At 33.5% G+C, this 26,459-nt stretch overlaps 1 protein-coding gene across 7 annotated transcripts in view; it reads left to right on the top strand.

The window, feature by feature from the left end:
* GULP1 (GULP PTB domain containing engulfment adaptor 1) overlaps positions 1-26,459 on the top strand; it is a 493,495-nt gene that overhangs the window by 428,612 nt on the left and 38,424 nt on the right. The gene's annotated exons all lie outside the window — the stretch shown is intronic.

The raw sequence follows: 26,459 nt of genomic DNA, 5'->3' as shown, positions 1-26,459 counted from the left end.
CAGGTAAACCAAGAAGAAGATATGAGGAAGAAGAGCATTTCAATCACGGAGGACAGTCAAAAGAATGCCTAGAGATAGAATATCTTATTCATAAAACAGCAAAAAGGCCAATGTTATTGGATCAAAGGGTATGTGTTAGGGAGTAAGGTGAAAGAAGACAAGAAAGTTATGGGTGAAGAGTGTGTTGGGACAAAAATAAATGTGATAAAGAGATAAGGAAACTATTAAACTCTTGTTTTCTACTTATTTCATTTGTAATTATCCTTAGAATTTAAAAGATAAAACAAAAATGGCTAATAAGAGTTGAAACTTAATATAAGTTAAATAAGAATAAGTAAAATAAGAACTTCATTTTTCTTGACCAGTTCAAGTCTCCTCTTTCAGATGAAATAAATCCCAGAGTACTGAAAAATGTAATAGGTATGATTGCTGAATCACTGTGAATGATAACTGAAAGATGGATTAAATAAGAAAGATATTATAGGATCATCCTGTTGAGGTCTGGAACCAAATGTTGAGGTATAGACCATATGTTGAGGTCTACATTTGGGTACCTAAATGTAATTAGGGTTTAGTTAAGGTCTAGTGGCAGATTTGGGGTACAGAGAGTCAAACAGAGTTCCCCTGCAACCCCCTTGGATTCGGCGCAATGATACGGCGGTATATGTGGTCTAGTAGCGGCGCAGAATTCCCAATAAAAGCATCTATTGGCTCAGAGAGCTAGATTAATAAAAGAGGTTTATTACTGAGTTTAGAAGTAGCAGATAGGTGGAGATAAGGAGGGCACTGGACAGAGGGTCCAGTGGACAGAGGGTCCTCACATGGCTACCATGTTTGGAATCTCTGCAAAGAGGGATTCCCAGTGTGGTCCTTTTAAGTTGGAGACTTAGCTCGAGGGGCTTTGGGGTGTAGCCCCAAAGTTGGCTCAGATCCAGGTGGGGCTGGGACTGGTCCGGATCTTCTATTGGAATTCAAAGGGACCAGGATTTGTGAGTCAAAGGGTAATTTACATTAGCTAGGGGGGTTGGGAATCAAAGATTGGAATCTTTCCCGCATCAAACCTATATCCTACATTGCCAGCACTGCTGTTACATGGATAGCCATGTAATGCCCCCTTAGATACATATTCTGTGGCATATACCAGTTTATGCGCTGGTTTATGCGCTGGTTTACCCGCTCACCCTTTCCTGTAACATAGTAGTCTATCACTCAATGAGATAGGTATCCATCAGATTATGAGAACTAGGATACCATGTAAAGTACTCTTCCACTTAATCACTTAATTTATGATTCGGTATTTCATTCAGAACCTTCTCCTCCCAGCCCAAACTCTTTTGAAATTCAAGTACTCTAGCAGTAGCTTGTTCCTTGCTTGATGTTTCACATTGGCAGCATCCCAAGACTAATCAAGGTTCCAGAATGTTTCCTTCCATTCTGTTTCAAATAATTAGCAAATTTCTGAAAAACAGACAATCAATGTCCACAATTCACCTTAGGTATAGAACAATTATGTCTTTTCCACTGCAATTGGGCAGGACTACATTTTGAACACTTGTAGTGCTATTTCAGAAATGCGAGACATCCCTGAAACAAAGTGAAGAGAAAAAGACTCTAGAAGAAATCAGAGTTGGATACTTAGTCAATGTGATTCTTATTTTCTTGCTCTAAAACTTTGACCATCAACATTTGGATTCTCCTCTTATTAAAACTGTGAAAGTATACCTGCTATAGTATGTATTAAAATTGCATCTTTAAGTCAACTTAGTAATGATAGAACTTAGAGTTAAAGATTTTATTTTTGCCTTAGAAGTTAATAGACAATGTGGCTACCTGCTGGTGTGGAAACATCCCTTTTTTGAGGGGTAGGGGGTAGAAGTTGAGTGAAGTAGCATATATTTCAGAATGTGACTATTTTTAATTTCTAAATGATTGATTTAGTTTCCAGGATGGATTTAAACTGGAAAGGATAGACAAGGCCTTATGGGCTTATATATAGTCCTTATATGTGCATATTATTAACTCTTATTGCAACAACATGAGAAAATGATAATAACCCAGCCCTAGGTTGTCATTATTGAACTTTTGCCATTTGAGATAAAATCTTTTGGGACTGTGATTTGATATCATTATGAATTTTGATTTCAAATATGATTGTTTGGATTTAGAGCCATCCCCTTGATATTGTTGTAGTAGTGGTTGTTTCTCCTTCCTTCTCAAAGAAGACTAATGACATCAGGAGGAGAATGTCTTAACTTGAAAGATATAATGGAGTAGCTAGAGCATAGGCCTTGGAGTCAAGAGAATTTGAGTTCAGATCCAGTTTCAGACATTTAACACTTACTAGCTGTGTGACTCCAGGCAAATCACTTAACCCAAATTGCTTTCCCTCTCCCTCCACAAAATGAATTGTAAGTAAGTAAGACTTAAGCTTACTTAAGTAAGACAGAGCTATGTAAAGTCATCATCCTCACTCTTTCTTCCAGACTCATCAGAATCCAATGGTAAGACATGAGTCATGACATTGATACTGGCTCCAGATGCAACAGGAGATCTTTTGAAGCTAAAGTCTTTTTCAGGTCTCAATCAATAAATTCAAAGGAAGTGAGACAAAAGATGGCCTAGTTTGCCTTCAGAAAAAAAATGAATCTTGGAAGGGAAGACCCTTAAAGTTTAAGTTTCTTTACAGAACAGAAACAATTGCTATTTACACTCACTCTAAGCCATAAAAACCTAAACAATAAGCAAGTGAGGCTTTGCTCCGAGGCCTCTTATTGGCCAATCAGAGAAAGCCAGAGTGAATTGAATATAAAGGCATAGTCAAGGAGCTACATTTGAATCCCAATGGAAGAAAATCCCCCCCCCCCCCAGTTATTTTGTAAGAAATCACAAATGAAAACTATGTGAGACAAAATAGTTAATTATCCTAGCTTATTTTTGAGAAAATAATGATAAAATAAATAGGGAAGAAAAAAAATCTATCATCCAAATCTCAAGCTTCCTTGAGAAGTAGAAATAACTAAAATTTATATTACTTTGGATAGAGCACCTATATGTAATGGTATAATTCCCCATGTGACAGAGAGAGAAGAGAATGGGGAGGAGGAAGAAAAAGAGAAGAGGAGATGAAGGAGAAAAAGGAGAAAAAAGAGGAAGAAAAAATCAGCTAAATGGGTCTCAAAAGACAGCTACTCCATCTCTTTAATAGTTATATATTCACATAAAAAATTAGGTCTTTAATGTTATTCATTTCATGATGATATTAGGATAATATATATGTTAGGATTATTACAAGGTGCTAAGTCACTGGAATTGATAGAGACAATGATTATGTACTTACTAATTTACTAGAGTTCTGCAAGATTCACACCTTTAAGAGAGCATATATAAGCTAGGGAGCCTCAAACAGGATGCACTTTGGGAGATTCAGAAGCCATGATTCAGTCAAGGAGATTCATGAGCCAGAGAAAGCAGTTGGGCAGAACGAAAGAAGACAGAGAAGAGGTGGCAGGCTGTTCTGTGGAGAAAATTGAAACCAAGATCCGGAATGCTTCCAGAAAACTAGCTGAGCCCCAAGTGAAGGAGATAAGATTTTGAAGGAGACAATAAAGGATTTGGACTTTAATACTGCATTTGGGGTGATTATTCTGAACTGAAACAAAGGCTACTTCCAAAAGTTCCCCAAGAAACCTGCTCCCAGAGAATATTATAATTTAGAGAAGAACATTACATATATATAGATCTATATCTATATATATAAAAGAACAGATAAGAAAAGCATGTAAAAGTTTTAAATATCTAAAATTTAAAATTTTAATGGAGTAGAAAACTTTGAGAGAGCAATAAAGCAACTCTTCTCTAAAAACAGGCTATATTGCTATCTCTATCTCTCAAATTGGATTCCAAATGTAATGGAATACATAAATCTTCAGGCTGTTTTAGTAATAAGTTATCAAAATTAGATTAACAATTTAAAATGTAAAATTGCATCAATAATTGTAAAGAAGTTTTTTTCTGATGATATTAAGAGACAGAAGGGCTAATTTTATAAATTGGGCTTCATGAATCCTTTTAAGATGCTTCTTTTAGCTTGTTGATAATATTGCTCTTATTAGGTACAGGGTTCAAATAAAGACAGAAAAAAGCAAATGGTATGTAAAAAAGGAAAATATCTGAACTTCTAGGTGTGTTTTAGGTTCTTAATTGGATGTTCTTCTTAAAGCTCTATTCTATAAATAGAATTAGTTCTATAAGTTTGAACTGGTTTTTGCTTCATGAACTAGTTACTAGAAAATCAAATTTAGGAACTTGTTTTAAATAGTATTATGCCCTTGTTACTGGCAGATTTTAACAACATTAAACAGGGAATTTCTGCATGACTTGGAACCAGAGAAGTAGATGTCCTAGGAGGACCCCTCAGGAATTTGCCTGGAAAAAAAATGAAATCTATTCCAGCATTTTCAAGGGAAAATGTTTCCAGGGACAGATGATGACATGTGATGACTAGGACTTAAGACAAAATGGGACAATTAAATGGAAATTGAGAGTAAGTTACCAAGAACAAGGAGACTTAATGTTATTTAATATTTATAATCCTTATTGTATTGTTTTATTTCATAGTATTTGTGTTTGTCTATAAAATGAGTATCCCCAAATTCCTTTTATTATTTATTCAAGGATTCAAAAATTTTGCATTTTTTAAAATTAACTGAAAGTCTGTTTTCTCTGTGTGTGTGTGTTTTTTTTATCCTCATCTCACCAAAACTTGACTAATAGAATAATTATGTTAACTGTTTTTTTAAAGTTACTTCATTTTTTGTTAGTTATCTTAGCTAACTAGTGATAAGAGAATCTTCCATTTCAAATGAGTTCATTCTAAACCTTCTAAGTAGTTTAATTTGTACCTTGATTTAGTTTACTTATAGAGTCTGTTTAACAAAGTTTGTCTCTTTAAGGGATACAAGAGGTTTTGTATCCTCTTACAAGGATCCTCTTAGGTTTGTTAAAAAGTTTTTGACATTGAAGGAAATATGGAATTATGATTTGTCATATACTCATGGCCACAATGTAAGTTTCCTATTGTAAAGTTAAGTCTACTAAATTATTGCCTCTGAGATTTACTTAGGTTGATCCTTCTGATTTTGAGACATTAAGAAATAAATGTCACCAATATGGCTCCTATTGCTCTTAAATGAATTAAATCCAGGTTTAGATAAGATGAATAATGAGGAAGACGCTTCCATTGAATGAAGTAATTTTAATAAACTCACTTTGAAAGCACGACTCAGTTTTTTTTTTCTTTTTTGAAATGTTTTTGCTCTTTTGAGAGTATCGGGCTTTAAGCCCCCAAAGGACTATTGTGTATTATTTAGCATTTATTAATATTGTTTGAAACAAACTTTCAATGCTTATAAACTGTTTGCACCCAGAATGTTGTTCCAATCTCACGACAAAGAATTCTAGAGATGACTAAAAAGAATTTTTGATTCCTCCAGGTTCTGAATCCACCCAAAACATTCTTGTCTTGGGTCCCTATATGCAGATCTTGTTTTAAGTCCATCCAAGCTTATGTTTTGTGTCCTATTTATGTGATTCATGTGTAATATCTTTGTCATATCATTTATGTGTAGATACCTTTGTCAAAATCTTGCATAATGTAAGTAAACCTTTGAGAACTTGAGAAAAGGAGCCACTCTTTCTTTTTGGCTTTTTCTTTTTATCAAATGAATCAAATTTCTTTTTAGAGCTATTTCAGAATTCAGAGTTTGTTCTCATGAACAACAAACTAGATGAATGTTAATGTGCCTGACCATTCTTAATATATCATGAATATTGTAAAATGTTAGAACAGGGACAGATATTGAATAGCATAGTGTGGAAGAGCCCCATAAGAATAGGAATAAGATTATGAACACTCATAATATGATGAGGCTTACAAGAAAAGCAATGCTAAAGTTATATTAGGGAAAGGAGAGGAATCAAAGAAGGGATAGAATTATAGTTCAGTAGATGAAATGATACCTGATGACCATAGGAAGACTGATTTACTTTAGTAGTATTTGAGTTTAACCTATGGAAGAAAATCTAGAACATTTCAGAAAGTATTTCAAGTAGCACAATTCTAATTCAAGTAGCACAGTGCCTGGAATACAGTGAATTGATTGATAAATTATGTTTGGGTAATTGATAATTGATAATGTACATAAAAAGGTGGCAAATAATACTATTCCATTTATAAAGTTTATATCATATTTTATATCATATTCACTATAAATGTTAACCTTCCATAAGCAGAGGTTCTTCAAGCCAATTTTTGTTTTTTTCTTTTGATATTTCCTCTTTGGAGAAAGAAATGTCTATATAACATGTACATTTCAAAATATATTTTTGATTAGATATCTCTGAAATATTGTGTTTCTCCTCAGCAAAAAGTTTTCAGAAATATTATTAAATACTGTCTCAAAGCATCCTTTTATTCATTCATTAAAGCATTTGAAAGAGAAAGGCATGCTGAAAGGGAGACAAGAGACAGCAAGTAAGAAGCAAATTGAATCACCATTACCTGGATCACCATATTTCTTCACAGCCTGAGGGAGATAGCTCAGGCCCTGGATGTAAGAACTAGAAATAGCTGTGTCTCCTCATTTCCAGTCAAACACCTACAGCCATCAATGTGAAGAGTTCATTTTCATATAACATTTAAAATTTTGAGAAACATAGTTTCTGGATAATTAATTATTTTATTAATAAGACTAGCATTTTATAAACAAAAAATGACCATTTGGCCATTTCTCATAGATCAAGGATAAATCATGGTAATGGGCTCACAGTTTATGTATTCTTGAAATGGCAGGTGTTCTGGAGGGTGGAGAATAATTCTTATTGGTTAATAATTAATGAGAAAAATGAATATTACAATGAGAGATGCAACCATTTTAATGAAGGACTGAGAGATGTAAATTTATATCATTTACTTCTAAATTGTCCAACCTTGGGCAATCTAACTAAAAAAATTATTGCTATCCAAACCTGAATAGAATATAGTGGGCAAAAATTCATCTACATCAGGGCTTGAACTCTTTATACTCAGAAACCCTTTTCTTCCAGAAAATATTTACCAGGTATATAATTATATAAAATAGACATAAAATCAAACATTTGCCGATAAGAAATCACAAAGAAATTAATTTAAAAATTATTTGGTAAACATATAATTTTACCATTTATCAAAATGAAAGCAAATTTGCACACCAATAAGATGAATTCTTATTTTTACATAAAGAATCAAATCTTGGTAGAATATTTGATGTTGCCGGATGTAGAACATCTTCATCATTTTCAGAGCTAATCAATATTTTAATATTTCATCACCCCCATCTTGTTATGTGACCTCATTGTGTCTTTTTTTTTTTTATTATAGTAACTTTTTATTGACAGAATCCATGCCAGGGTAATTTTTTTTACAACATTATCCCTTGCACTCACTTCTGTTCCGCTTTTTCCCTCCCACCCTCCACCCCCTCCCCTAGATGGCAAGCAGTCCTATATATGTTGAATATGTCCTAGTATATCCTAGATACAATGTATGTAAGCCAATCCAAAGAGTTTTCTTGTTGCACAGGGAGAATTGGATTCAGAAGGTAGAAATAACCCGGGAAGAAAAACAAAAAATGCAAACAGTTTACATTCATTTCCCAGTGTTTTTTTTTTCTTTGGGTGTAGCTGCTTCTGTCCATCATTGATCAACTGAAACTGAATTAGGTCTCTTTGTCAAAAAAATCCACTTCCATCAGATTACATCTTCATACAGTATCAAGTGTTGACATATATAATGATCTCTTGGTTCTACTCATTTCACTTAGCATCAGTTCATGTAATTCTCTCTAAGCCTCTCTGTATTCATCTTGCTGGTCGTTTCTTACAGAACAATAATATTCCATAACATTCATATACCACAATTTACTCAACCATTCTCCAATTGATGGGCATCCATTCATTTTCCAGCTTCTAGCCACTACAAACAGGGTAAAACATTTTGGCACATACTGGTCCCTTTCCCTTTTAGTATCTCCTGGGGTATAAGCCCAGTAGAAACACTGCTGGATCAAAGGGTATGCACAGTTTGATAACTTTTTTAGGCATAATTCCAGATTGCTCTCCAGAATGTTTGGATTCGTTCACAGCCCATCAACAATGATCAGTGTCCCAGTTTTCCCACTTCTCCAACACTATCATTATTTTTCCCTGTCATCTTAGCCAATCTGACAGGTGTGTAGTGGTATCTCAGAGTTGTCTTAATTTGCATTTCTGATTAATAATGATTTGGAAACACCTTTTCATATGAGTGGTAAAGATTTCACTTTCATCATCTGAAAATTGTCTGTTCATATCCTTTGATCATTTATCAATTGGAGAATGGCTTGGTTTCTTATAAATTAGAGTCAGCCTCTTCTATATTTTTGGAAATGAGGCCTTTTAGCAGAACCTTAACTGTGAAGATGTTTCTCCCAGTTTGTTGCTTCCTTCTAATCTTGTTTAATTAGTTTTGTTTGTAAGAAGCTTTTTAATTTGATGTAATCAAATTTTCTATTTTGTGATCAATAATGGTCTTCTAGTTCGTCTTGAGTCACAAATTTCTTCCTCTTCCACAAGTCTGAGAGATAAACTATCCATGTTCCTCCAATTTGTTTATAAATCTCGTTCTTTATGTCAAATCATGGACCCATTTTGATCTTGGTATGGGTGTTGTTGTGGGTCCATGCCTAATTCTGCCATACCAATTTCCAGTTATCCCAGCAGTTTGTCAAAATGAATTCTTATCCCAAAAGTGAGGATCTTTGTTTGCAAACACTAAACTGCTAATAGTTGATATTCTGTCTGGAACCTAACCTGTTACACTGATCAACTAATTCATTTCAGCCAATACCAAATGGTTTTGGTGATGCTGCTTTATAATATAGTATTAGATCAGGACAGCTAGGCCACCTTCATTTGATTTTTTTTCATTAATTCTTTTGAGATTCTTGACCTTTTATTATTCCACATGAATTTTTGTTGTTATTTTTTTCTAGATCATTAAAATATTTTCTTAAGTCTGATTGGTATACACTAAATAAATAGATTAGTTAGGAGTATTGTCATCTTTATTATATTTGCTCGACCTATCCAGGAGAATTTGATATTTTTCCAATTGTTTAAGTCTGACTTATTTGTGTGGAAAGTTTTTGTAATTTTAGCCCTATAACTGACTTTCCTTTGGTAGATAGATTCAAACATTTTATGCTGTCGACAGTTATTCTGAATGGAATTCTTTGTATCTCTTGCTGTTGGATTTTGTTGGTGATGTATAAAAATGTGAGGATTTATGGGATTTATTTTATAACCTTCAACTTTGCTAAAGTTATGGATTATTTCTAATAGCTTTTCATAGAATGTCTAGGTTCTCATATACCATCATATCATCTGCAAAGAGTGATAGTTTGGTTTCCTCACTGCCTATTTCTGATTCCTTTAATCTCTTTCTCGACTTATTGCCGAGGCTAGTGTTTCTAATACAATATTGAATAATAATGGTGACAATGGGTAACCTTGCTTAACTCCAGATCTTACTGGGAAAGATTCCAGTTTTTCCCCATTGCATATGATGCTTACTGATGGTTTTAAATATATGCTCCTGACTATTTTAAGAAAAAGTCCATTTATTCCTATACTCTCAAGTGTTTTTATTAGGAACGGATGTTGGATTTTATCAAATGCTTTTTCTGCATCTATTGAGATGATCATATGGTTTTTGTTATTTTGCTTATTGATATAGTCAATTATGCTAATAGTTTTCCTAAGATTGAACCAGCCCTCCATTCCTGGTATAAATCCTACTTGATCATAGTGTATTATCCTGGGGATGATTTTCTGTAATCTTTTTGCTAATATTTTATTTAAGATTTTAGCATCATATTCATTAGAGAGATTGGTCATAATTTTCTTTCTGTTTTCAGCCTACCTGGTTTAGGTATCAGTACCATGTCTGTGTCATAAAAGGAGTTTGGTAGGACTCCTTCAGTCCCTATTTTTTTCAAATAGTTTATATAGCATTGGGTTAATTGTTCTTAAATGTTGTGAATCACATGTAAACCATCTGGTCCTGATTTTTAGGGAGGGTTAATTAGCTATTTCTTTTCCTAAGATGGGACTGTTTAGTATTTTCTTCTTCCTCTGTTAATCTGGCAAGCTTATTTTTGAAGGTATTCTTCCATTTCATTAAGTTGTTTAATTTATTGCACAAGTTGGGCAAAGTAATCCTATTTATTGCTCTAATTTCTCTTCATTAGTGGCGTGTTCTCCTTTTCATTTTTAAGAAAACAATCTGATTTTTCCTCTTTCCCTTTTTAAATCAGATTTACTAAGGGTTTGTCTATTTTGTTGGTTTTTTCATAGAACCAACTCTTAGTTTTATTAATTCATTCAATAGTTTTTACTTTCAATTTTATTGATCTCTTCTTTTTTTTAGAATTTCGTTTAGTGTTTGACTGGGGGTTTTAATTTGTTCCTTTTCTAGCATTTTTAGTTGTGCCCAATTGTTGACCTTTCTTTTCTACTTTATGCAAAAGCCTCTAGAGAATGAAATTTTATTACTGCTTTGGCTGATCCCACATATTTTGATATGATGTCCATTATTGTCATTTTCTTGGTAAGTTATTAATTATGTCTATGATTTGTTGTTTCACCCAATCATTCTTTAGTATGAGATTGGTTTAGTTTCCAATTATTTTTGGTCTACTTTTCCCCTGGCTTTTTGTTGAGTATAATTTTTATTGCATCATGGTCGAAAAGGATGCATTCACTATTTCTGCCTTTCCTGATTTGGAGTTTGAGGTTTTTATGTCCAATATATGGTCTATTTTTGTATAGGTTCCATGAACTGCTGAAAAGAAAGTGTTCCTTTCTGTCTCCATTTCGCTTTCTCCAGAGGTCTATCTATCTAATTTTCTAGTATTCTATTTACCTCTTTGACTTCTTTCTTATTTATTTTGTGATTTGATTTATCTAATTTGGGAGTGTAGTGAGATTCTGCCACTATTATAGTTTTAATCTATTTCTTTTTCTTGCAGCTCTTTAATTTCTTTTAAGAATTTAGATGCACACCACTTGGAAATATTATATTGATATTGCTTCATTATTTATGCTGTCTTTAGAAGATATAGTGCCCTTTCCTTACTCTTTTAATTAGATCAATTTTTGTTTTGTGATCTTGAGATCAGGATGGCTACCACTGTTTTGATTTCAGAAGCAAGAGATTTTGCTCCATCCTTTTATCTTTATTCTGCATGTATTCTCCCTGCTTCAGGTGTGTTTCTGTAAACAAATATATTGTAGGATTCTGGCTTTTAATACATTCTGCTAATCGCTCTCTTTTGGGGAGTTTTACTTATTCCATTTATGGTTAAAATTACCCATTCTGTATTACTGCCATCTTGTTAACCCCTTATTTATGCTTTTTCCCTTCTTTCCCCTTACCCCTTTCCCAGTATTAAACTTGTGAGCAACCACTTGCTTCTCACAGCCTCCCCTTTTTAGTATCCTCTTCCCCACCTTAGAGTTCCTCCCCTATCTTACTCCTTTCCCTCTCAGTTTCTGTATCCCTTCTTAGCTTATTCTTCCCTTTCATCTTTCCCTTCCCACCTTTTCCATGAGATGGAGAAGTTTCACCTATATTGAATATGTCTAAATTTTTTTCTTAAAGTCAACCTTATGGCAGTAAAATACCCACTAAATTCATCCTCCATTCTTTCTCTCAGAATATAATAGGTTTCCTTTGTCTTTGTGAGATATAGCACCTACTTTACCTTTTTCTGGATACAATGTCATTTCCACCTCTAATTTCTAGAACAAGATATACATGTATTTTTTTTATACATCTTACAACAGAAAATATAGTTCTAAGATTTTTTACCTTTTTAGGTTTTTTCTTGAGTTCTATATTTGCAGATCAAACTTTGTTAAGTTCTGGTTTTTTCACCAAAAATAAGTGAAATTACTTATTTTCGTTGAATGACCATCTTCTTCCCTGGAAAAGATGCTCATTCTGCCTGGGTGTTATTTTTGGTTGCATACCGAGTTCTTTAGCCTTTTGGAATATCAATATTCCAGGCCCTTCGATCTTTTAATGTGATGCTGCTAGATCTTGGGTATCCTTATTGGGCTCCTCTATATTTGAATTGGGTTTTTCTAACTGCTTGGAGTATTTTTCCTTTGTTTGAGGGTTTGCATTTGGCCACTATATTTTTGGTGTTTTGATTTTAGGATCCTTTCAGTGGTGATCGATGAACTTTTCAATGTCTATTTTGCTCTCGTTTCTATGACTTCTGGGCAGTTCTCTTTTGATAATTTCCTGGAAAATAGTGTCCAGGCTCTTTTTTCATCGTATTTTGGGAGTCCAATGATTCTCAGATTGTCTCTCCTAGACCTGTTTTCCACGTCTGTTGTTTTCCCCAGAAGGAATTTCACATTTTTCTCCATTGTTTGTTTTTTTTGGTTTTGCTTGACTGATTCTTCTTGTCTCCTTGAGTCATTCAATTCCAATTGTTCTATTCTTATTTTCAATGAAGTGTTTTCTTTCACTTACTTTTTATATCTTTTTCTAATTGTCCAATTTGTTCTTATGGAATGTTTTTCCCATTTCTCCCATTTTTTATTCTTTAGAGGCTATTTTCGTTTCCAGTTCACTAATCCTATTTTTCAAGGATTTGTTTTCTTTATCCACTCTGTCTTTAAATGAGTGGAATGACTTCTCCAGTCTCTCTTGTCAAGCCTCCTTCTCCTTTTCCCATTTTTCTTCTAGCTCCCTTGTGAGAGCCTTTTTAATTTCTTCTATGAGATTCATCTGTGCTGAGGAACAGATGATCTCCTCCTGTGGGGATTCACCTGAAGATAATCTGTTTTTAGTCTCCTCCGGGTTTAGAGTCTGTTCTCTGTCTGTATAAAAGCTGTCAGTCGTTAAAGTCCTTTTTAACTTTTTGCTCTTTTTCTCAGAGAAGAATCAGAGACAAACTAGCAAAGAAAAAAAAGGAAAAAAACCCCAAATGGAATCTGCTTTTTTGGGGGAGGGGCTGAGTGGCATTAAGGAGCTTCCTCTACAGACTGTGGGGGCAGCAGCGAGGCACTAGCAGGACTGTGCTGCTCCTGTGCTCTGAGACTCTGAGAGCGTGCTGAGACACTGTGGGGGAGGGGTGTCCGGTCCCAAGGAACTCCAGCTGTTTGGGGTTGTATTCTTCACCCCCGGTGTTTTTAGCTTCTCTGCTGGGCTACTGACTTGCTGTCAGGGCAAAGTATCCTATCCTGTAGTGAAACTCTCCCCGGAGAGACGGCTGAGATCACACCCCAACCCCCTCTGGTGTGCTAGGCTGTGAGCTGCCTGCCGAGCTCTCACTGCTGCTGCCCTCAGCCTGTGCCCGGTCTAAAACCGTCCCGCCCTTGAGCAAAAACAGACCTTTGCTGGCGAATCTCAAGGTTGTCTTCTCTTGGTAACTATTTGTGTTTATTTTTTTCAGTCAGACATTAATTCAGAGGCTTGTAATGAGATGGATTCTGAGAGAAAATGCTGAGCTTAACAGCTGTGTGCCTCCTCTCCGCCATCTTGGCCGGAAGTTCCCGACCTCATTGTGTCTTACAGTTTAAGAAGCTTTAACCTAGAGAAGATGGTCTAGAAGCGATTAAATTTTTGGCAGAGATCAGTAATCTCCTTCAAAGTCTGGGATTTGGACAAAGAAATAGGACAGAAAGAAATCCTAGATCTCCTCCATAATTGGTTATTAATAATCATTTCTCTCATCACCAAAACAATAACTTATGACCAGCACTGCCACTAATAGGCAGATAGGTACAAACACCCAGGGAGTGTACTAGTAATTCTTCTACCCCAGCTTTCATAGTCATTATCTGGGAGCTTTCTCCTATGGGGAAAGAGCCAATCGTCCCCTTGAACTGCCAATAAAATTGTCATATGAAGGCAAATATGCCAGCTTAGTTGAAAAAACAAGATAGGATGTAATTTGTGCCAGACTGGTCAAACAGCTAACACTGCCTTGATCACCATCTTCCCTCTAACTTTAATCTAGACAGTCAGGACTTTGAACCAACTTTGGAATAACATTACATCTAGCCCATTTATTGCAGTGATTATCCTGTGAAACATATAGCCTGGTACCTGCTCCAATAGGTGCTAAAACTCCCTCTTCTGAAGATCCAGAAAAGTAATTTCTTGACACTCAAGTCCTTAACACTATCCAAAGGTTCATGAAAAACAAATATGATAGAATTATTTGAACCGATGCTAAGTAAAGTGAATAGAACCAGATCATTGTACATGGCAAAAGCAGGATCATACAATGATCAGTTCTGATGGATTTGGCTCTTTTCAACAATGAGATGATTCAGTCCAGTTCTAATGGGCTTGTGATTAAAAAAAATCATCTGCATCCAGAGAAAGGACTGTGGGGACTGAATGTGGATCACAACATAGTATTTTCACTTTTTTGTTGTTATTTGCTTGTGTTTTATTTTCTTTCTCAGTTTTTATCTGATTTTTCTTGTTCAGCATGATAATTGTGGAAATACGTATAGAAGAATTGCACTTGTTTAACATTTACTGGATTACTTGCCATTTAGGGAAAGAAGCAGGAGGGAGGGAGGGAAAAATTTGGAAAACAAGGTTTTGCAAGGATGAATGTTGAAAATTATTTACGCCTATGTTTTGAAAATTAAAAAAAGTAATAAAAATATTGTATGATAGGAAAAAACAGATATGATATGGTCAATGGAAATGATTTCACAAAGGAAATGTTAACAATATCACCTTTGTTTTTGAACCCTAAGGACTATGAGACCTTCCCTCTGATTTGCAACTGAAATTTTACATATATATTGTTTCTTTTCTTGAGAGCAGAGGCTGCATTACTTTCCTATTGATACGCCCATTATATAATACTGTTTTGCACATAGTAAATACTTAATAAATGTTTTATTGATTCATTCAAATTTTGAAGCAAGCCTTCACAATTTATAAAAGAAAAAATATAATTTATATTGAATCAGTAAAAGTGCTGGTAAATAAAATTCTTTTTAGGGAAAGATTTAGATCATGAATCATAATCCAAATACCTTTTCAGATATATATATGAATATACATATTTATTTGAATTTAAAATCATTTCAATGATACAAAGGTCTTCTCAAGGAAGAAAAATAGCTTCATCAATACAAGTTGCCACCTTGTCTACAAATTATATCCTTGAGCAGTTGCTTGGAGTGCTTGAATATTAAACAATTTGTCCAAGGTCACAAAACCAGTATGTGTTGGAGGCCAGCCTTGAAACCAGGTAATTCTGACTCTCATGTAAACACATTATGCCTTATATAACAGTGCCTCTAAGGAGCATTGTGCAGATTGGGGGAGCCTGACCCATGGGAGCACTGTTCTCTGGATGAGTGGCATGCTGTACCTGCTATCAAACCAAACCAAGAGGCTTGGTGACCTTGCTTCCAGAATGGTGTGATGACATGTAATGACATTCCCCATTTTAGAGCATGTGCAGTCATTTTATGACTCCATTTCTGAATCAGAAAGGCATGAGATGAAAAAAAGAGTAATCAGGCTAAATAATGGTTTCTCTTTCTCCTGGTAGTGATTGTTCAGTCTTTTCAGTCATGTTTAACTTTTCACTATTGCATCTGAGATTTCTGGGAAAATTGGAAAATAGTTATTGAATACCATCTCACACCCTATACCATGGATGTGATAAGGTAGATATGGGGTCATGATTTAGACAAATAAAGTGATATTATAATCAAATTAGGAGAACAAGAGATACTCTACCTCAGTTTTGTGAAGAAAGAAGGAATTTATAGCTAAGGAAGTAGTGAACATTATAAAATCCAAAATGGATAAATTTGATCACATTAAATAAAAAAAGTTTTGCGCAGACAAAATCAATGCAATTAAGATTAGAAGGGCAACAGAAAGCTGGGGAAAATATTTTTACAGCCAATGTTTTTGATAAAGACTTCATTTCTTTTTTTTTTTTTTTATTTAATAGCCTTTTATTTACAGGTTATATGTATGGGTAACTTTAGAGCATTGACAATTGCCAAACCTCTTGTTCCAATTTTTCCCCTCTTTCCCCCCACCCTCTTCCCCAGATGGCAGGATGACTAGTAGATGTTAAATATATTGAAATGTAAATTAGATACACAATAAGTATACATGACCAAACTGTTATTTTGCTGTACAAAAAGAATCAGACTCTGAAATATTGTACAATTAGCCTGTGAAGGAAATAAAAAATGCAGGTGGGCAAAAATATAGGGATTGGGAATTCAATGTAATGGTTTTTAGTCATCTCCCAGAGTTCTTTCGCTGGGCGTAGCTGGTTCAATTAATTACTGCTCCATTGGAAATGATTTGGTTGATCTCATTGCTGAGGATGGACAAGTCCATCAGAATTAGTCATCATATAGTATTGTTGTTGAAGTATATAATGATCTCTTGACCCTGCTCATTTCACTCAACATCAGTTCATGTAAGTCTCTCCAGGCCTTTCTGAAATCATCCTGTTGGTCATTTCTTACAGAACAATAATATTACATAATATTAATATACCGCAATTTATTCAGCCATTTTCCAACTGATGGGCATCCACTCAGTTTCCAGTTTCTGGCCACTACAAAGAGGGCTGCCACAAACATTCATGCACATACAGGTCCCTTTTCATTCTTTATGATCTCTTTGGGATATAAGCCCAGTAGTAACACTGCTGGATCAAAGGGTATGCACAGTTTGATAACTTTTTGAGCATTGTTCAAATTGCTCTCCACAATGGTTGGATGTATTCACAGTTCCACCAACAATGTATTAGTAAGACTTCATTTCTAAAATACATAGAAAACTGGTTTAAATTTATAAGAAGTCATTCCACAATTGACAAGTGGTCAAAGGCTATGAACAGACAATTTTCAGATGAATAAATTAAAGCCTTTTTAAATCATATAAAAAAGTTCTAAATCATTATTGATTAGAGAAGTGCAAATAAAACAAATCTGAAGTATTTCACTCCTCTCACACCTCTCAGGTTGGCTAAGATGTCAGGAAATGATAATGATAAACATTGGAGGGAAGGTGGGAAAACTGGAAAACTAGTACATTGTTGGCAGAGTTGTGAAATGATGCAACCATTTTGACGAGCAATTTGGAACTATATCCAAAGGATTATAAAACTGTGCATATCCTTTGATCTAGTAGTGCCACTACTGAGTCTGTATTCCAAAGAGACTATAAAAAAGGGAAAAGGACCCCTATGTGTAAAAATAGCACATATGTACCAGCTTTTCTTGCAGTAGCAAGGAGCAGGAAATTGAGTGGAGGCCCATTAGTTAGGGAATGGCTGAATAAATTATGGTATATGAAGGTAATGGAATATTATTGTTCTTTTTACATATATATTAACTTTTTAAAATACACATTTCTTTATGAATCAATTTGGGAGTGAAAAATCAGAACAAAAGGGAAAAACCATGAAATGGAAAAAAGAAGTGAACATAGCATGTGTCTACTTACATTCAATCTCCATAGTTTTTTCTCTGGATGTAGATAGTGTTTTCTATCCAAAGTTTATTGGGATTTCCTTGGATCACTGAACCACTGAGAAGAACCAAGTTTTCATAGTTGATCATCACACAATCTTGCTGTTACTGTGTACAATATATTTTTGGTTCTGTTTGTTTTGCTCAGCATCAGTTCATGTAAATCTTTCCAGGCTTTACTGAAATCAATTTGTTCATCATTTTTATATAATAATAATATTCCATTACCTCCATGTGACACATATTATTCACCCATTCCCATTTGATAGACATCTATTCATTTTCCAATTCTTTGCTACCACAAAAGACCTATTTACAAACATTTTTGCACATGTGGATCCTTTCCCCTCCTTTATGATTTCTTTGGGATATAGAATATTATTGCTCTATTAGAAACGACTCTCAGATTGATTTCAGAAAAGCCTGGAAAGACCTACACGAACTGTAGCTGAGTGAAGTAAGCAGAACCAGATCATTAGACACAGTAAGAACAAGATTAGGTGATGATCTACTCTGAGGGACTTGACTCTTCTCAACCATGCAGTGATTTTAATAGATGTGGGATGGAAAATGCCAATCACATCCAGAGAGAGAATTGTGGAGATTGAATGTGGATCAAGGAATAGTATTCTTACCTTTCTGATTATTTGTTTTCTTTCTCATGTTTTTTTTCCCCTTTTTGATCTGATTTTTCTTCCACAACATGACAAATATGGAAATATGTCTAAAAGGATATGCTGACTTGGGGAGGGAGTTTCTAAGGAGGGACAAAGAAAAATTGGAATACAAAGTTTTACAAAAATGAGTTTTGAAAACTATTTTACATGTATTTGGAAAAATAAAATGGTATATAAAAAACTTTAGGAAAGAACAAATGCAAAGAAGAAAAGAATAGAGATGTGATATATATCCCTTTTATGTATATAGTAATTTGCATATTGTCTCTTTCATTAGAATGTGACTTTCTTAAGTAAAAAGCCTTGTTTCTGCCTTTCTTTGTATCCTCAACAGTTAGAGCCTAGCACATTGCTAGATTTAATAAATATTTGCTGACTGCCCATTCTGATTTCTAATCTTTAGAGATGACTATAGATTCTAAAAGACTCTATCAGGAAAAAAATTTTTTTTCTCATACTTTACCATGCTGGAAAGGTTCAATTAGAGTCTCAACTACAGGGTATGTTTTTTTTTTTTTTTTTATGAGAAATAATTTGTCCAAGTATAGAGAAGCTAGTCACTACTATATAAAATCATGAATAATGATAAATTATCTGGCCATAGAAAATCACAAAGTAGGCAAAAACTCAAATTGGCTCCCAGTGACAGAATAGAAGAAAAGTTACAAGAGGCTTATAAGAAGCACACCATTTCCAGTCCATCTTTAAACATTGACTTAGCCTTGGCCATTACTTAGGGAATTACTTAGAGAAATGCAAATAAAACAAATCTGAAGTATTTCACTCCTCTCACACCTCTCAAGTTGGCTAAGATGTCAGGAAATGATAATGATAAACATTGGAGGGAAGGTGGGAAAACTGGAAAACTAGTACATTGTTGGCAGAGTTGTGAAATGATGCAACCATTTTGAAGAGCAATTTGGAACTATATCCAAAGGATTATAAAACTGTGCATATCCTTTGATCTAGTAGTGCCACTACTGAGTCTGTATTCCAAAATAGGAACAACCATTGGTTGTTCATACGCCAAATGTAAGATCACTAACCAGTGGCCAACCAGTAATCCTATTCACCATCTCAATATTCTTGCTATAAATGAAATATAAAGATAGAAGGAAGTTGTAGTTAAGTGGAAGAGTGATACACAATTTCTCTTTAGAAAGGCAAAAAAGAAGGAATTTGTGGAGGTGGTCTTTTCATTTATTCAAAGGAAACAGGAAACAATTTCATAAGACATTTGGTTCTTTTAAGGATTCACAAAAAGAATACTCTGTAAATAATTGCAGCTAATGTGTGAACATCCTTTGATGTTGGAGAATTAAGGAAGTGGGAGGAGAATAGAATTTTTATGCATAGTATCTAGCAATATGCTAACCACTTTACAAATATAGATCCTTTCTGTGATAAGAACCCTAAATGGCCTATACCTTGTAAGTTTTTTTTTTTAACATAAATGAATATTATTAGTTTTATGCATTTATTGAGATAACTATAGTGTGGGACTAAGCTTCATTAAGCATCTATTATATGTCAAGTATGAAATTTATTTTACAAATATTATTTAAAATATTTATTTTAAAATTTTTTTTAAAAAAATCATCTCATTTGTTCCTCACAACAACTTATTTTACAGTTGAAAAATCCAAGGAAGAGACAGTAAGTGACTTGCCCAGGATTATTCAATTAAGAAGTATCTGAGGCTAATTAAAAGTTTTAAAATTTTATCTTTTCAAATATTCAGCTTTAACCTTTTCAAATTATTTTTATAGTTTTTTTAAATTTCTGATTTATTTCTCTTCTAATTCTCAAGATTTACTCTTTGGTGATCTTTAGGGTTTATTTATTAGATTTTTAATTTTCAAAAATATAAATTAAATTTATTAATCATCTTCATTTCTATTTTGCTAATGTATGTTTTTAGGGATATAATTTTACTTTGAGATTGCTTTAGTTACATCTTAAAAATTTTCATAAGCTGTCTCATTATTATCATTTTTCTTCTTATAATGATTGTTCCTATGATTTATTGTTACAATTTCTTCTTGGAAAGGCACAAAAGGAATTTGTGGAGGTGGGTTTTATCACATATTCATAGACAGCATGTAACATTTTTATAGGACATTTTGTCCTTTTAAATATGCACAAAAGAATATCTTATTGCTATTCTCATTGATTAGGAGTTAATTATTTAATTTCCATTTTTGTCTGTGTCTTTTAATTTGTACTTCTAGTACTGAATACTATTTTTATTGCATATGGCCTATAAAGGGTATATTTAGTATTTTTTGTCTTTTTATATTTGCTTGCAATTTCACTGTGTTTTAATACATGGATACTCTTAGCAAAAGTGAAATGTACTAAACATATGTATATTATTTAAAAGTCCTCTTAAAATGTATCATATGTATCTTAGCTTTAGTGATAGTATAGAATATAAGAATATATGTGTATATATATATGTATGTGAATATATATATATATATATATATAAATAACATTAAGGGAAGAGAAAGAGCAATACACTGAATGCAGAAGGAAGGGAGAGGTAGAATGGTATACATTATTTCATATGACAAAGCATCAAAGACCGCTTGAACTTTATTCTCACCAGTATTGGCTCACCAGTATTTATCAATTTAAAATGTAAAATATTCATTTTTATTTTAACGCATTATAAAATTATTTAAATTGTTTTTATATAGTTCAGATAGGTATATGATCATTTAATATTTATTAATGATTTTAATTATAATGGATCTTGTTCCATTTCAGACTTTATTAATTCAGATTACTAACTGAACAAAATTGCTTATTTTATAAATCATAAATTTAAAAATTGAAAGTGTTTATTCAAAAAAGGAGTAATTCTAAACCTATTCAGCCTGACCAATTTGTATTAAGTTTGCTTAAAATAAACTTTTCATTATGGTCCTTAATTGTACTTTCTCCTTTCCATTCTCCACAATTTTTTAGCCATCATTTAAATCTCTCCCTGTTATTTAGATGCTCTTCATGTAAGAGCCTTGACTAATTTTCTTTAGAAAAGTTTCCTGCCAAGCTCCATTTTCACTAATCACTAACTCTTTTTTTCAGATTTCTTCTGAAACTGTCACTGAATTGTGTTTTTTACCTTATCATTTATTTTGTGTTAATATTTGTTGAGAAATTATAATAGCCAGTCAGGGACATACTCAAAACCAACCAGCAGATGTACCTGAAGTTCTCTTGACTCTTCTCCAGAATTAGTAATATTTCAGAGCTTCTAGGGCAATGACCTCATTTTGCTGCTACTGGTCTGGTCCCTGGGAATTCTGAATTTTTCCCTGCTTTGCTTGGCTAGATTGTGTTTAATTTTTTGTGACTTCATTTGGTGTTTTCTTGGCAGAGATACTGGAATAATTTGACATTTCTTTCTCCAAGTCATTTTAAAATGAAGAAACTGAGGCAGAAAAGGTTATGTGATTTGACCAGGGTCACAGAGCTATTAAGTATCTGAGTCTAGATTTGAAGTCAGGAAGATGAGCTGTACTTACTCCAAACCCAGCACTCTATCCACTGTGCCATCTACTTACTCTTTAAAAAAAAACAAAAAAAAACCAAAAGGGGGCAGCTAGGTGGCACAGTGGGTAGAACACCAGCCTTGAAGTCAGGAGGACTTGAGTTCAAATATGGCCTCAGATATGTAACACTTCCTAGCTGTGTGACCCTGGGCAAGTCACTTAACCCCAATTGCCTTAAGGGGAAAAAAAGCTTAAAAATATTTTCTTATGAAAATTTCTAATTCAATTTAATTTAAATCAAGTCAGGTCAACAAGAATTTATTTTTTTTTATTTTTAAAATTTTTTTATTTTTATTTTTTATTATTATTATTATAGTAACTTTTTTATTAAGAATCTTGCCAGGTAATTTTTTTTACAACATTATCCCCTTGCACTCACTTCTGTTCCGCTTTTTCCTCCCACCCCTCCACCCTCCCTAGATGGAACAGTCCTATATATTTGAATATGTCCAAGTATATCCCTAGATACAATGTATGTGTCAGATCCAAACAGTTTTCTTGTTGCACAGGAGAATTGGATTCAGAAAATTAAAAAATCCGGGAAGAAAAAAAAAAATGCAAAACAGTTTAATTCATTTCCCAATGTTTTTCTTTGGGTTTTAGCTACTTCTGTCCATCATTGATCAATTTGAAACTGAATTAGGTCCTTTGTCAAAAGAAATCCACCTTCCCGATTACATTTCAACACATTTTGTTACGTATTTTAATAGATCTCTTGGTTCCTTTTTCATTAGCATCAGTTCATTAATTTCTCCCAAGCTTCTCTGTATTCATCTTGTTGGTCATTTATTACAGAACAAAACATTCCATAACATTCATATACAATTTTTACCCAACCATTTCCAATTGATGGGCATCCCCAGTTTCCAGCTTCTAGCCACTACAAAAGGGGCTGCCACCAACTTTTGGCACATACTGGTCCCCTTCCTTCTTTAATAATCTCCTTGGGGTATAAGCCCGTAAAACACTGCTGGACCAAAGGGTATGCACAGTGTATTAACTTTTGGGATAATTCCAGATTGCTCCCAGAATGTTTGGATTCATTCACAGTTCTACCAACAATGTATCAGTTCCCGTTTCCCGATCCCCTCCAACAATCATCATTATTTTTTCCCTGTCATCTTAGCCAATCGCAGGTATGTAGTGGTATCTCCAGAGTTGTTTTAATTTGCATTTCTCTTGATTAATAATGATTTGGAAACACTCTTTCATATGAGTGGTAATGATTTCAATTTCTTCATCGAAAATTGTCTGTTTATCCTTTTGACCATTTATCAATTGGAGAATGGCTTGGTTTCTTTAAAATTAGGTCAGTTTTCTATATATTTTGGAAATGAGGCCTTTATCTGAAAACCTTTAACTGTGGTTTTTTATTTGTTGCTTCCTTCTAATCTTGTTTTACTTAGTTTTGTTTGAAGGGTTTTTAATTTGATGTAATCAAAATTTTCTATTTTGTGATCAAAATGGTCTTAGTTCGCCTTGAGTCACAAATTTCTTCCTCTTCCACAAGTCTGAGAGATAAACCATCCTATGTTCCTCCAATTTGTTTATAATCTCATTCTTTATGTCTAAATCATGGACCCATTTTGATCTTTTTAATTTGGTTATTAGGTAATGGGGTCCATGCCTAATTTTCCATACTAATTTCCAGTTATCCCAGCAGTTTTTGTTAAATAATGAATTCTTATCCCAAAAGGGTTAAGGATCTTTGGGTTTGTCAAACACTATATTGCTATAAGTTGACTATTCTTGTCTTTGTAAACCTAAAACCTGTTCCACTGATCAATAATCTATTTAGCCAATTTCCAAATGGTTTTGGTGACCGCTATAATAAGTTTTAGATCAGGTTTAAGCCACCTATTTATTTTTTTCAAACTTTTGAGTTCTTATTTTTATTATTCCATATGAATTTTGTTGTTATTTTTTTTAGATCATTAAAATATTTTCTTTGGAAGTCGTTGGTTAAGCACTAAATAAATAGATTAGTTTTAGGGGATTGTCATCTTTTTAATATTTGTCGAATTTATCCAGGAGCATTGATATTTTTCCAATTGTTTTAAGTCCTGATTTATTTGTGTGGAAAGTTTTTTGTAATTTGTCTTAATTCCTGACTTTTCCTTTTGGTGAATGGATTCCCCAAACATTTTATGCTGTTTACAGTTATTCTGAATGGAATTTCTTTTGGTATTCTTCTGTTGGATTTTGTTGGTGATGTATAAAAAATCTGAGGATTTATGGGGGTTTATTTTATAACCTGCAACTTTTAAAGTTATGGATTATTTCTAATAGCTTTTTTCATAGAATGTTGGGTTCTCAATATACCATCCCCATCTGGCAAAGAGTGATAGTTTGGCCTCTTTGCTATTCTGATTCCCTTTAATCTCTTTCTGACTCTTATTGCCGAGGCTAGTGTTTCTAATAAATATTGAATAATAATGGTTGACAGTGGGCAACCTTCGAACTCCAAGTCTTACTGGGAAAGATTCCAGTTTTTCCCCATTGCCTTATGATGTTACTGGATGGTTTTAAATATAGTTCCTTAACTATTTTAAGAAAAGTCCATTTATTCCCATACTTCCTCAAGTGTTTTTTTAGAATGGAATGTTGGATTTTATCAAATCTTTTTCTGCCTTTGAGATGATCCTTATGGTTTTTGTTAGTTTGCTTATTGACGCAATTAATGCTATTAGTTTTCCTAATATTAACCAAGATTCCTGGTATAAACCCTTACTTGATCATAGTGTATTATCCTGTGGATGATTTTTCTGTATCTTTTTCAATATTTTATTTGAATTTTTTAAACGATATTCATTAGAGATTGGTCTATAATTTTCTTTTCTCTGTTTCAGCCCACCTGGGTTTAGGGTATCAATTACCAAACCTGTGTCGTTAAAGGAGTTTGGTAGGACTCTTTCAATCCCTATTTTTTCAAATAGTTTATATAACATTGGGGTTAATTGTTCTTTAAATGTTTGGGGAATTCCATGTAAACCATCTGGGTCCTGGGGATTTTTCTTAGGGAGTTTTTAAAATTTTTCCCATTTCTTTTTCAAGAGGGGACTGTTTAGGGAAATTTCTGGGCCAGCTATATTTTTGAAGGTATTCTTCCATTTCATTTAAGTTGTCCAATTTATTGCCAAAAAAGTTGGGCAAAGTAATTCCTAATTATTCTCTAATTTTCTTCATTAGTGGCCAGTTCTCCCTTTCATTTTTAAGACTAACAATTTATTTTCCTCTTTCCTTTTAAATCAAAGATTTACTAAGGGTTTGTCCATTTTGTTGGTTTTTTCATAGAACCAACTCAGTTTTATTAATTCATTCAATTTTTTTATTTAATTTTAATTCTTCTTTTATTTTTAAAATTTCCCCAAGTTTTGTGTTTGACTGGGGGTTTTTAATTTTTTTTAGCATTTTTAGTTTGTGCCCAATTGTTGACCTTCTTTCTTTTAGAAATAAGCCTCTAGAGATATAAAATTTCAATTACTGCTTTGGCTGCATCCCACACATTTTGATATGATGTCTCATTATTGTCATTTTCTTTGGGTGAAGTTATTAATTATGTCTTGATTTGGTTTTCCCCAATCATTCTTTAAATATGAAATTATTTAGTTTCCAATTATTTTTTTGGTCTACTTTCCCTGGTTTTTTTGTTGAGTATAATTTTTATTGCATCATGGTCTGAAAAGGTTCTCTTTCCTTTTATTTAAAGTTTGGGTTTTTATGTCCTAATATATGGTCTATTTTTTGGGTTCATGAACTGCTGGGTGTCCTTTCTGTCTCCATTTCATTTTCTCCAAAGGTCTATCTTATCTAACTTTTCTAGTATTCTATTTTACCTCTTTGGACTTCTTTTTATTTATTTTGTGATTTGATTTATCTAATTTGGGAGGTGAAAAGGTTGGAGATTCCCACTATTATAGTTTGTTATCTATTTCTTCTTTTCCTCTTAATTTCTCTTTTAAGAATTTTGAATTTTAACCACTTGGTGCATATATGTTTAATTAATTGATATTGCTTCATTATTTATTCTCCCTTTTAGCAAGATATAGTGCCCCCTTATCTCTTTAATTAGACCAATTTTTGGTTTTTGTTGATCCAGGGGTGGCAATCCCTTTTGATTTCACCTGAAGCTTGTGATTTTTGCCCTCCTTTTTCTTTATTTCATGTTCTCCCGCTTGGTTGTGTTTCCTGTAAACAACAATATTGTAGGTTCTTGGCTTTTAATCCATTCTGCTAATTCCTTCCTCTTTATGGGAGAGTTTTATCCCGCCACAATTGGTTAAAATTACCAATTCTTATTCTTGCCATCTTGTTAAACCCCTATTTATGCTTTTTTCCCTTCTTTCCTTCTCCCCTTCCCACTTATTAAACTTGTGACACCCTTGCTTCTCACAACCTCCCTTTTTAACCTCCTCCTCCCTCCCTTAGGTTCCTCCCCTATTTACTCCTTTCCCTCTCAATTTTATTCCTTTTTAAGCTTTTCCTTCCCTTTTCACTTTTCCCTTCTCACTTTTCAATGAGATGGGAGAAGTTTCCCCTTATATTGAATATGTTAAATTTTTTCTTAAAGTCAATTCCTTGGCGGAAAATA

This window comes from Sarcophilus harrisii, chromosome 3, assembly GCF_902635505.1.
Source record: "Sarcophilus harrisii chromosome 3, mSarHar1.11, whole genome shotgun sequence".
Lineage (NCBI taxonomy): Eukaryota > Metazoa > Chordata > Mammalia > Dasyuromorphia > Dasyuridae > Sarcophilus > Sarcophilus harrisii.
The sequence above is the reverse complement of the archived record's forward strand: the minus strand, read 5'-3'. Positions and strand labels throughout refer to the sequence as shown.